The sequence below is a fragment of the Monodelphis domestica genome, chromosome 2 (genome assembly GCF_027887165.1).
Source record: "Monodelphis domestica isolate mMonDom1 chromosome 2, mMonDom1.pri, whole genome shotgun sequence".
Lineage (NCBI taxonomy): Eukaryota > Metazoa > Chordata > Mammalia > Didelphimorphia > Didelphidae > Monodelphis > Monodelphis domestica.
In genome coordinates this window covers 349,688,704-349,702,887 of record NC_077228.1, presented here as the reverse complement: position 1 = coordinate 349,702,887, position 14,184 = coordinate 349,688,704, and positions in this window count along the sequence as shown.

Genomic DNA, 14,184 nt, shown 5'->3' with positions numbered 1-14,184 from the left:
GGACAATGTTTAAGACCTGGATTGATTTGTAACACTCTCTGTCTTAAGGAATTTAGGAAAGTGCTCATTTTGCTAATAAACATATCGAAGTGTGTTTTTTGTTTTCATTTTTTTTTAACACTTTGTGCTTTTAGTATCTCAGATTGCAACATAAATTATGGATGAGAGCCATCAAAAAAATGATTGATCCACATTATTCCCAGAAGACTTAGATTTCAGGAGTCATCTCCAGACTGTTCTTCATTCCTCTTATTCTTAGAAGTAGTGGTGGAACTGTAGTTTGACAAAATGATTTTTTTTTATGTTAGGGGTGTCTCATTGTCTGGTCTTAAGCACTTAAATTGTTTGGTCAAAAAATCCAATTTTCCTTTTACTTGCTTTTATGAAGGAAATATTATCATTAAATAATAAAATAGCCCAAAACAACTAAAAATAAAACTTTTTTTCTTCATATAGTCTCTAAATCTTCCCCAGCAATATGTGTGTAATTATTTTTAATTTTTTTCATTGTCATAAATGATTCACAATTTAAATTTATATTTTCTCTTCCTCACTCTCACTTTTCCCATTCAGCCTCCTCCCAAAGAAAGCAGGAGGTATGATATAGATTGTAGATATGTTTTATATATACCTATTTCCATGTTCATCATATTGGGAAAGCACATATTGCTTACACTAGAGAAAACTCCATGGAGCAGATAAAGTGAAGAACTGTATGCTTCAATCTCCTTTCAGACTCTTTTAAGTTCTTCTATAACAGAACTATCAAGTTCTTCTGAAAGCTTGTGTCTTCAGATTTATCAAAAACTGGATTACTTTGGTTATTTACTATTGCATGCTGAGTGCCCAGTCTATTATTCCATTAGCTCTACACTCTTAATCAATGTCAGATATTTTTTTTTATTATACTACAGTTTGAGATCTAGTAAAGCTAAGCCACTTTCCTTGATAATTTTCCCATTAATTCCCTTGATATTCTTGTTTTTTATTTCTTTTGGATGTATTCCTCCCCCCCCCCCAGCTTTATGAAATAATGTTTGGGTCATTTGATTGGTATGGAACTAATAGGTAATTTAATCTAGGCATAATTGTCATTTTAATTATATTGGATTAGTCCATCCATGAATAATTAATGCTATTCCAATTTTTTTAGATATGACTTTATTTGTGTAAAAAGTGATTTGTAGTTGTGATCATATGATTCTTAGATTTGTCTTGGCAGATAGACTTCCAGATAGTTTATATTTAAAGTTATTTTATATGGATTTCTCTTTCTATCTCTTGCATTTGTCCTTTTGTAATGGTAGAAATTTTAGGCTTCTGGGAGAGGTTATGAGCACTGTAATGGTTAAAATGTGGCTACAGGATTTATGTAATATTGAACAATGGCCGCCAAGGAATTTACTTATGAAATTCCTAAAATGAAACACTCAAGTCATAATGAAGTTTATGGAGGTTTAATCACACTGGGAGTAGGGAAAGTAGAGGGAGAGAAGGAGAGAAGAGAAAAGGCAAATGGGCTACTCAACCTCTGGCCAAGGCAGAGGGAGTTTTAGGCCCAAAGGGCCAAGGTGGAAAGAATCAGTCCTTAACTCATGTGAGTGATCTGAAGGAAAGCTGTCTGCGGGCGTCCTCCCTGTCCAAGCTCCTAACACCAACTCCCGTCTCCCTCTCCCCACAGGAAGTGCGTGAATTCCAGAGGCTGTTCCCTACCTCACTTCCTGTGTCTCACAAATGCCAATGGTTGGCTCTAGCTTGGCTTAGGACAGCCCAGGTGGGCAGTTAGTTATTTCTGATTTGTCATTGACTAGCACATGCCCGTGTATTGTGGGTGTGCACAATTTTTGGATGCTAGACCAAGATGGAGACTTTTAAAATTCACACTTTGTTGGTAACATAAAGGAATACTAATGATTTTGTAAGTTTATTTTATATGCTGCTACTTTGCTAAAGTTGTTAATTGTTTCAATTAATTTTTTGGTTGATTTTCTAGGATACTCTATGCACATCATCATATGATGTAGAAAAAGTAGTACCTTTATCTCCTCATTAAATCTTATAATTCCTTAAATTCCCAAATACTATAAATAGCATTGAAATTAATTGTTCTTTAAATGTTTATTAGAAATCACTAATGAATCCATCTGCCCCTGGTACTTTTTTCTTAGGGAGTTCATTGATAGCTTGTTCAATTTATTTTTTCTGAGATGAGGCTATTTAAGCATTACACTTCCTCTATTGATAACTTAAGTAATTTATATTTTTAAAAAATATTCATCTATTTCACTTAGATTATCAAACCTCCTGGCATAAAACTGGTCAAAATAATTCCTAACAATGTCTCTATTTTCCTCTTGGTTGTGAATTCAGACTTTTTATTTTTTTAACTGGTAAATTATTTTTTCTTTGTTTCTTTGTTTTTTTTAATTAAATTAACCAGTGGTTTATGTTTTTCATGTCTTTTCCCCATAAAACATAATTTGTTTTATTAATCATTTCAATAATTTTTAATTTAAATTTTATTACTATTTTCTTTGATTTTCAGGATCTTTAATTTGGTGATTAATTGGGGACTTTTAATGTGTTCTTTTTCTAGCATTTTTTTAGTTGCATACCTAATTCATTGATCTCTTCCTCAATTTTATTGATGTAAGCATTTAGAGTTCTAAATTTTCCTCCAAGCATTTTTGGCTGCAACCCAAGATTTTTGGTATGCTGTCTCCCCATTGCAATACTCTTTAATGAAATTGGTGGTTATTTTATTATTTGTTCTTTGACCAACTCATTCTTTAATATAAGCTTATTTAGTTTTCAATTAATTTTGAGTCTTTTCCCATAGCATTTTATTGGCTGCATTTTCTATGACCTTATAGTTTGAAAAGGATTCATTTAATATTTCTACTTTTCTGAACTTGGTTATGAGGCTTTGGGGTCCTATTATATGTATAATTTTTGTGAAGGTGCCATATACTGCTGAGAAAAAGATATGTTATTTTCTATTCCTATTCAATTTTCTCCAGAGATCTATCAGTTATAACTTTGCTAATATTCTATTTATTTCCTTAATTTCTTTCTTGTTTAGTTTTTTTATTTTTGGTTGTATTTATTTAATTCTGTGAGGAGAAATTTAATATCTCACAGTAATATACTTTTATTTTATATTTATTATATGGTATATTTATTTAACAAAAAACACTTCTTTTGTAACTGATGTAACTTCCTCAGGAATATCAGTGTTATGCCATTTGTTTTATATACGTTCAATACAGTTATTATTCTACTGTCTTTGGTAAACTTATCAAGCTATGGTTTCCTTTCTAATCTCTTATAATTAGATTAATTTTCACTTTTGCCTTATCTGAGATTATATTTGCTACCTCTGCTTTTTGAACTTTTGCTGAATCATGCATGATAGATTTTGTTTCAGATCTTTTGTCTTTATTCTGTGTGTGTCTCCTAGATTTAAATATGTTTCTTGTAGCAAAGCACATTTTGGGATTGTGGATTTTAATATACTCTGCTATCCTCTTCCATCTTAGGAGTGAGTACATTCTACTCACTGTTATTATTACTATCCCTCCATCTTATTTCTACCTTGTTTATCCTCCTCTTTTTCTCTATTTAGCCTTTTTCTATTAACACGTATTTTTGCCTCAGATATCTGTCTACCTAAATTGACCCTCTCTTTTTCCTGCCTCTATCACCTTTTTAAAATCCTCCCTTCTTCTCTTACTTTCATTTAGGGTAAGAGGTTTCTATAGCTAACTATGCATGGATGCTACTCCTTCTTTGCACTAATGAAAATGAAATTGAAGGGTAAGCATTTCCTGTCACCCCTCCCCTTCTTTCCACTCCACTGTAATGATTCATTCACATTTCCTCACATGAGATAACTTATCCCCAACTTTCTCTCCTTTTCTCTTTTCCCTGTGTATTCCTCTTTCTTATCCCTTGATTTCTGTTTTTAAAATTATCCCATCCTATTCAACTTACACTGTGCTCTCTATATATGCTTCTATCCACTGCCCTTATAGTCATACATTTCTTAAGTATCTTTATGACTTTAATATCTTAAGTACTTTAGATACCTTAGGTGCTTTACCTATTACAGATAACTTAAGTATCTTAGTTATCTTCTTATATAGCAATGCAATCAGTTTTATTCCATTGTTTCTCTTAGTTACCTTAGGTATCATAAGTACTTTAAGTATCTCATATCATAGATATCATAAGTATCCTACTTACTATTTTTTGATGTAGGAAGGTTATTAGTTCACTCCACTGAATCTCTTCAAGTTTTCTTTTCTGTTTACCTATTTATGCTTCTCCTGAATGCTGAATCTGATGCTCTAATTTTTTTAGCTCTGGCCTTTTTGTCAGGAATGCATGGAAGTCCTCCATTTCACTAAATGTTTTCTTTTCTTTTCTTTCTCTGGATTATTATGCTTAGTTTAGCTGGATAGTAGTAGTCAAGTGTCCCACAGCATCCTGTTGGGTGTGGCAGGCAGACAGTGGAAGGATAGAGTGGGGAAGAGTGATAGTTTCTAGAAGCCAGCTCTGACGTGCTGAATCAGGCTCTTGAAATAACGGGCTCCCTGGTCTGCTGTCTCCTATCTCATCTGGCTGTCTCTGACAACCCAAAGACCCATTTGACTGCAATGGGAGTCTGGATTGTCACCTAAAATTAGAAAGGTTTAAACTCTTTTTCTCTTTTCTCTCTTCTTACTAATGAATACTTATAAATCTGATAATAAGATTCCAGATTAAATTTTATGCATAATATTTTGAATTTGTTTTATTGTTTTCTATCATTTTATGGAGTCATTGTCTTCCTTTTGTTAAATTCTAATTTTTATGAAGTCATTTCCTTGCTTAAGGTTTTGTACTTCCTTTTTTAGAAAATTACCTAATATTTGCCTTTAAGTCTCTACACATTTCCTTTTCAGCAATACATTCCTTTTTTGAGCTTGGATTTTGGTCTTCCCTGTTGCTGACATAGTTTTCCAGTGTCAGACTTTTCTTTTCTTCTCATTATGGGAGAGGGCACTTTTTTAATTACCTTGACTATCTATATGTTGAAGCTCATCTCCACTCCTGGGGTGGAGGCAGTATTGACCCTAGGTTCCCTCAGATGCTATATGCATTAGATTGAGCTACATTTCATTACTTAGCTGCCAGCTCCTCCATGTGTCTTGATTATTGGATTGTTCCTTTCATTGGTAGGTATGCTTGTACTAGGCCACTCCTCACATCCTCATTGTATGCTGGGTTGATCCTCTGTATGCATTGTGCAGCAACTCATACTGCTAGTTACACTCCTCTCTCCTCTTACACTATCAAGGCAGGTCCTTCATGCTGTCTCTCTATATTCATGTTGTCTCTCTATATTTTCTTTGACTGAAAACTTGCTTCATTATGTCTTTAGTTGGTTCTGCTGCTCCAAAATTTGTTTTGAGATTTTTTTTAGTTAATTGGAAATGGATTTGGGTGAAGTCAGAGCATTCCTTATTCCACCATTCTGGATGCCAGGAGCAGAACTCTTAACTAGATTTTTACTGAGGTAAGACTATCATTTAGTGCTTATTCTGTTGCCTCTCTATTGTACTCTTCACAGACTCTATTCCAAATTTTTTCCTTTACCTTTAAGCTACCTACATTTTCTCCATTCTTTTTCTGTAGATAATTATGCTTCTTATTTTATGAGAAAAGAGAGGTCTTCAATTATAAACATTTTTATCCTCAACTCTTCATCTCAATCCACGTTATTGTCAATCTCTATTTATTCCAATTTTGCTAGTCTTTGAAATATGATTTTGATCCTTGCAAAGGACATCCCTTCTATTTGTAACCTTGATTTTATTTTCTTCTATCTCCTCTGAAATTTTATCCTTTCTATCATTCCCTTCATTTCTGATGTCTAATTTCTCTTCTGCCTCCATCTTGTATATCTTCCAATTTAAACTAAATAAATGAATAAACAATGATTTCATTTAACCTTACCATCACCTATGGTTTTATTCTCTGTTTTTATTTCTGCTTAATATGTCTTTTATAGCCAGCTAAGGAGGGTGGGAGATTTGGGGCAGAGTCAAGATGGTGTCTTAGACACAGCAAAAAGTCCAAACCTTCAAAACCCTTCCATACCAATAAAAAATAAATTGGTTCAAAGGGACAGAAAACAAAATCCAACAACAGGACAGAGGTGGAGGCCCCTCCTGCTGGATTCAATTTAAAATGTATGCCAAAAAAAGCCTGAATTCTTGAACTCTCAGGTTCAAGGGAAAGGAAGAAGGAAGGTCCCAGGACCCCTCCCCCACCTACAATGCTATGTCTCCAGTGGTGGCTAGAATCTCTAGGCAGGCATGTGTGCTAGTCTGGAGGGAGTGCCTTGCTGGCACAGCTGTGCCAAGCTCAGGGAATTGAACATACACAGCAGGGAGACAGCTGGAGGAGAGGCACAGAGAGGGCATCCTAGTCACAGCAATCAAAACATTCCGTCTTGCTCCCCCACTTTTTTCTCCAGGTTTTGGCCTCAGGGCACTTCCAGGACTGCAGATCAAATCCACGCTGGCTTAATCTTATGAAAAGGGCAGATATGAAACCTTCAGAGGGCAGGGAAGCTCAAACTTCAATACCCCTACCCTATACACTGCACTGAGAATAGTTTTAAGAATCCAGCTATTCTGATCCCAGGGCAAAGGCTATAACCATTACAGAATACCTTGCTAACAGGGCTGAAAGCACAGCTCCCTTCAACCAAACCTTCACCTACACCTTCAGCTTCTGCTGCCAGCTGGGGAACACCTGATCTCAGAACTCATCAATAACATCATTCTAACCTCTTCAATCAGCAGAACAGTGAAGAAGCCCCTTCAGGACAAAATAGCCCAAATCCACAGATCCAGCAAATAATCAGAGGAGCAAGATTACAGCCAATTACAGTTGGGGGGGGGAGAAGAAAAAAATGAGTAAACAACAGAAGAAAAAGAAATCACAATCAACAGGTTCTATCCAGGTAATGAACAAAGAGCAAATGAAACAGAGGAGGACAAAGGAAAACAGAAAACTACAGAAATTTCAGTGAACTGGACACAGGCTTTGGAAAAACTCAAAACAAAATTCAAAAACAATTAAGAGAGGCTGAAGACAATTGGGAAAAGAACTTAAAAAGCAAAATAAGTTATCTGGAAACAGAAAATAGTGTCTTGAAATCCATAATTAGCCAGCTTGAAAATGAGTCAAAGAGGATGAAAGATGACCTACAAATAAAGCCAGACAAAAAGTAGAATGATGACCAAAAAGCCTGGGATGAAATTCAGTCTTTAAAAATTAGAATCTAACAAATAGAAGCAAATGACTTCACAAAGCAGCAATAATCTATAAAACAAAATCAAAAGAATGAAAAAAATGAGGAAAATATGAAATACCTCATTGACAAAAACATCAGACCTTGAAAACAAACCAAGGAGAGATAATTTAAGAATTATTGGACCACCTGAAGACCATGACAAAAGAAAAGCCTGGACATCATTTACAGGAAATTATTCAAGGAAACTTCCCCAACTTTCTTGAACAAGAGGGAAAAGTGGAGATTAAAGAATCCAAAGATCAGCTCCTGTACTTAATCCCCAACTGACAATGCCCAGAAATATTATAGCCAAATTAAAGAACTACCAGATCAAAATAAAAATATTACAAACTGCTAAGAAAAAGTCATTCAGATATCATGGAACCACGGTTAGGATAACACAAGATCTGGCTGCATCGACACTGAAGGACCAAAAGGCATGGAATATGATAATTTGGAAAGTAAGGGAACTGGTCTATAACCAAGAATCTAACTACATTCTCTCAGGGGAAAGTATGGCCATTTAATAAAATAGAATATTTCCAAGCATTCATAAAGAAAAGAAAAAAACTTAAACAGAAAATTTGGTGCCCAAACACAGAAATCAAGAGAATCACCAAAAGGTAATTAAGAAAGGGTTGAAAAAAAACCAAACTTTTTTTAAGGGACCCAATAAGCTCAAATTATTTGTCTTCCTATAAGAAAAGATGGCATTGGTAACTCTTAAAAATTGTTATTATCACCTAGGTAGCCAGAAGAATTATACTTAAAGGGAACAGTGACAAATTGTATAGAATGAAATGTCCATATATATATATATATATATATATATACATATATATATATATATATATATATATATATAACTAGAGGTAAGAAGAAGTTAATGCTAAGAGAAATAGGAAAAGAGACAAAATGGAGTAAATTTATATTTCATAAAGAAGCACACGGCTGGAGCAGTGGAGAACACCAATACACTGGAAGGCTAAAGAGGTTGGAAATACTTAATTCTTAAGAGCATTGAAATTGTTTCAAAGAGGCAAGAACAATCAGATCCATTGGGGCATAGAATTGATTCATGCTCTATAGAGAAATAGAAGGGTAGCAAATGGATTGGTGGGGAGGGAAGCAATACAAAGGATGGAGAGCGTGGAGGGGTAGTTTAAAAAGACCCTAATGAAGGAGAGTGGGCATTGTTCACAATCCACTTCCTCATCTTTTCGTTGATCTTCAAACCCTTGTAAAAAACCTTCCTACATATTCATAGACATAAATGTGTCTTTCCAAAATTACCATACTTTCCTTAATAGCTAAATCTAATAACCATTTCTCAGTTTTCATTTTTAATTTGTTTGTATGTTTGTATATTTTGATTTTTTATGTTATTGAAGACTTTTATAATGATGCTTTTTTTTCTTGGTTCACCTTTGTGAAGATTGGATTTAGCTATCTCCTGATTGTAACCATGAAGATACTTACCTCTTTCTTTATTGGGAGGATTGAATTGTAATTCAGTCTCTTTTTAGACTTTAATCACCAAAATGTGGTAACTCTGTATTTGAAGTAAATCTACCCATTTTAACTACAAAAAGGTATTAACTAATTACAAAAGGTGAACTAACCAAAAAAGGTGTTAAGAAACCAAAAAAAGGTATAATCTAACCAAAGAAGGTGTGAACTAAGGAGTGGGCAGCCCTGGAGAGGAGCATCTGCTGTGATTGGTAGATGTGAAATTTAGGGGAGGTGACACAAGAGAAAAAAAGTCTTTAAAAAGAGAACCAGAGGCCAGAAGAAGGGATATTCAATTCAATTTGAGTGATATGGAAGAACTCTGACTCAGAGTAAAGACTGGAGGACAGACACTTGAGGAGAGACTGGAAGAGGAACTTGACCCTGGAGGAACTCCTGCAGGAGACCTCAGACTGCTTTCCTTTTAGAAGGTCACCTTTGATGAGTGAAAGGCTGACTTAATGACCCTGTCTTTCTGGAGATGTGAAGCCTCCAGGAAAGGACCAATGTTTTGAGACTCTTTTCCCCTAGCTGGGGCTTAGAATTTCTAACTGGTATCAGTGGAAGCCAGAGCTCTCTCTCTCTCCCCCCCCCCCATTTCTCTCTTCCTTATTATCTTTCCTCTGTTGTAAATAAACTACCATAAATTCCATTTACTTTAGTAATTCATTTTGGGATTTAGGAATTAAATCCTTGGTGACCACCTATTAATATGTTTCAGTATCAACCACAATAAGTTTAACACCTTCCAGTCTGATCATTTCTTTTTCTGTCTCTTTTGTTGTATTATTTCAAAGTTTTTCAAGTCAATTTAGTACAATGCAATTCATTGACTAAATTCTTTAAGTTCCTTGTACTTTATTAGGAAAAACTGAAGTAGTACCTACTTCATACTCTCAATATGACTATATCCCTGGATCATCTTTTTTTCTAAATACTCTCTTGTGGTTTCCTAATCACCTCCCAAAGGTTCAATTATTATTTCTAAATTATATACAGGAATCTCCAAATCATCTTCTCAGGAAGTCTCAAAATTATAAGTAATTCTATATTTTTCATAATATTTCATTTATATATTTAAGGTGATAATGGAGGAACATAATTTTTTAAAGCAAATCAAGTTTTTTTCTCTTATATAAAAAGTTTCAGATATTTTTCTGAAAAAATGATAATAAATTCAGGGTTTATTATTGTTATAAGTAAATATATCATGCCAGAATTTTTAAAATCTGTTAGGAATTGCATAGTAATCATTTATCTTAAAATACTTCCAAAATTTTCATAATATTTATTATTATGGACAAAATATTGTTTAATAAATGTCATTAATTATACTAGATTTGCAAGAAACTGAAGACAGCAGAAAATATATAAACATTGGCAAACACTACTGAACATTATTGGGTAGTATTTGAATAATATCACATTCATATCTTCTAGCATGATTATGTGTGAAGTAAATTATTTTGGAGTTTTGGATCCCATACATACTAGTGACAGGACATAGGAGTCATAGAGACACATGGTATGTTTAATGGTCAAACACCTGTATCCCATGTCAGTGTGCCAGAGCCACCATAAGTTTGCCATGGAGGGAAGAGCAAGTTGAGTTTAAAAGGAGTGCAGGAAGTGGAGAGACCTCTTTTTAACACAGTACCTGATTCCCCAGGGCTGGTGCTTTGCTTTCACTCTAGCAAACCATGGCCTGAGCCAGGTGAATGAATAATTTGATCTATTCCTAAAGTTAGAAAGGTTGAAACTCATCTTTTTTTCTCTCTCATTCTTTTTCTTTGCTAGTATACACTTGTAAATCTACTAATAAGCCTCCAGATTAATTTTTATTTATAACAATTATCAGCTTTACACAGATTCATGTGCCAAAATTGTCAATCTAAAGGCTGATTTTGCTTCTAAAACATGTCTGAGAATATGACTCCTAGAATTTATATAAATTATATTCTATGTAAAAAAATATTTATTTAATTGCAAGAATGATTCATCTTTAGCAATAGGCAGGGCAATGAATATACACTTAGAACACAACAGCTACAAGAGTGGCTGATTAGATTGTTACCACAAGTGTTCCTTTCCCAGTTCTCTGAAATGTCAGCCTTAACCTTTGCTTCCATACATCAGTTTTTCTACCTCTTGTTACTGACTTGTCATAAATGTATTCCTTTCAAACAGTAATATCTCTATCCTCATTATTAACCTTAAATTCTCACAGGAGAATTATACTTTTTCATGGTTTCTCAATTGATTTTTGTCTGGATTCAGAAGTTAGAAAAAATTTTCTGAGAAATATTAGGAAGGAATTTCTGTGTAAAGACAGTAGGTTCAATTATTATATTAATACATAAGCCTCCCAATTCCATATATCCAACATTTGTCTCTCTCCTGACTTCCAATTCCATAATATTGGCTTCTTGCTGAAAAGCTCTCCCTGGGTGTCTTACCAGAATCTCAACCTCAATATATTCAATGCAAAATGTATTTTGTCCCACTTACTCTCTTCTCTTCCTATTTTCTTATTTTTGCTGTGATCACTACTAAGCATCTAATCCCACAGGTTTATAACCTTAGAGTCATTCTCCATTAAGACCCAACCCTTGGCATATTCAATCACTTGTTGAGTTTTTTTTAATATAACAACTAAATAATCTCATCTGTTCCATTCTCACATGGTCACCAGCTCACTTCAGTACCCCATCACCTTCCACAAAACTATAGTGATAGTTTTCTAATTGTCTCTCAGCCCCTTGTCTCTTCCTTTTTCTCATAAATTATCTATACTAGGGCTTCTTAACCTGGGATCCATAAGCCAGAAAGAATATACTGACAGATTTCAATGGGTCAATAGACATTAAACTTTTAATGTTTTTATAAATATATTTTACTATTTTATTTTTCTTTAAAATATTAAATAATTTGTGAGTTACATTAAAAATATTTATATGAAGGAATCCATAGATTTCATAAGACTGACAATGATGGTCAATAATAAAAATAACACAAACATATTTAGGAACCTGGATCTACACAGTAACAAATTTGATATCTGAATAAGCATCAGTTTGCCCCTATTACTCTTCAATTCAGAGAGCTTCAACAATTCCTTGTTGATGCTAGGAAAAATAAATATTCCTCTAATTAGTGGCATAATAGATATATCTCTGATTCTGGAATCAAGAGACTGAGCTTTCCTTCTTCTAATCACCCACCTTTCTACTACATATACCTGAAGTTTATTTTGAAATTATTATGGTATACCTCAAGAATAAAGCAAAGTGGGAAAAATGATCATCATAACCCCACCATAATCATATGTTTCACAGGAATCCAGGCCCTTATAGAATTGAGTTCAGTCATGAGTGAAAACCAGGAATGGATATGCCTTTAGGATAAGCTCAGGTGCCATATCTTATAGGAATCTATTGCTAACTGCACCCCTCTTATCCCCATAAGTGAAAATCAACTATTTCTCTTCAAAAGTCTCCTAGCATTTTCCTTGGAAATTTTCCTTAGCTTAGTTTACATTGTGTAGCATTGTTATTCTTGTACCCTTCAGAGAAGAGATGATGGGTTATTCAAATACTATATTTGTTTTACTGTTATTCATATTATATGACTTGAAAAAAAGAAAAGGAAATAAAAAGAGAAGTCTTCTCCACATTTAGTACTTATGTTTAACCTGAAGGGTTTTTCTGGGATATATTACTCAGTCTTGGGAATATCTAGACATAAGATACAATGAACTGTGTTGATACTATCTCAGGTATTTTGGGTTCAATATTGAAACAAAATGAGAAATTCATCATTCTTTCAACAGTTACAAAAGGAGATTTATCTAAGTGTATGAGAAACAGAATTATGCATTGAGAATTCTTTCAAGAGATTCAGGTGAATGAATTGACCAGCCAATTATCTGAGAGTTCCTGGAGCTCTTCTGGTTCTTTTATACTCAGGTGATGATAAGTAAAATATTCTGAGCCCTTAGACCTCTAAGTGAATGAAGTTTGGAAGAACAACTCTATAATGAACTTTTTCAGAAAAAAAAATGTGTAACCTGCCTGGGGGAGACTTTAGAATAGAATTCCTAAAGATAGGAAGTATAATGAGCTAGGAAAAATGAACACAAATTTGGCTTCAAACACTTTGTGACCTTGATAAGTCATTTACCCACTGTTTTCCTCAATTTTTTACACAGGGTTGTTGTGAAGATTGAATGAGATAATGGTTTTTTTTTTAAATGCCTGGCATATAGTCAGTACTACTGTATGAATTATTCCCTCTGGCACATTGGATATACACATTTACCTCTGCCATTGCTTCTTTTTTTTAATATAATGTTTTCCCATATTACATGCCAATACAATAACTTATTTGTTTTCTGATATTTTGTGATCCATATTCTCTCTCTCTCCCACCTTACTTCCCTCCCCAAGAAGGTAAGTAATATAATATAGGTCATACATATATTATTATGGAATACATATTTTCATGTTCATCATGTTGTGAAGAAAGACACTTATTGCTTCACTTCCCTGATATTCTCTTCTGCAAAAAAAAAAAAAAACCTATCAGTGTGTCCTAATTTCTTCTACATATTGATTGAGAAAATACATTCTTAGGAGAAGGTGGGTAGCACAAGGGAGAGAGTGCCAGGCTTGGAGTTGGAAGAACCAAGGTTCAAATCTGAACCCAGACATTTCCTAACTGTGTGGTCCTGGGCAAATCACTTAACTCTGATTACCTAGCCCTTGCCACTCTCCTATTTTAGAAGTAATACTAAGACATAAGGTAAGGATTTTATTAAAAGTATACTCTAAGAATCTCTTAAACTGATGCTTAAAAACACATCCCACCTCTTTCATACCCTTGAGGCAATAATTTCTGGTTTCTTTGGGAAGAAACTGCCAGAGGCACATATCCTTCCTCCTTGCAGTGGCAAAGGCCACTCAACTATGGTCCTTGCTCCTTTTCTCAACTAGGAAATAAGAAGGAAGCCTGAAAGACACAGTTAATCTGTTAGCTAACTTTTTAAAACTATGGAGTGAGGCATTTTTTTTTTGCATCCACTAGAACTTAGAAAAAGTTCTAATCACTGGAAATCAATATTACCTGACTTTTTAGTAAGGTGACCATATTCAATAAATGTGAAAGATTTCATTGAGATGTAAACAATGAGATTTGATCTTACTGCAAGGGCATAAAAAGAGAAAGGCAAAGGAAGCTGATCTTATTATCTGTGTTTAACTAGAGGGATAATGGTACCATCAACAGAGGAAGAAATTAAGTAAAGGGGCAAGGTTTGGGAGGAAATACTC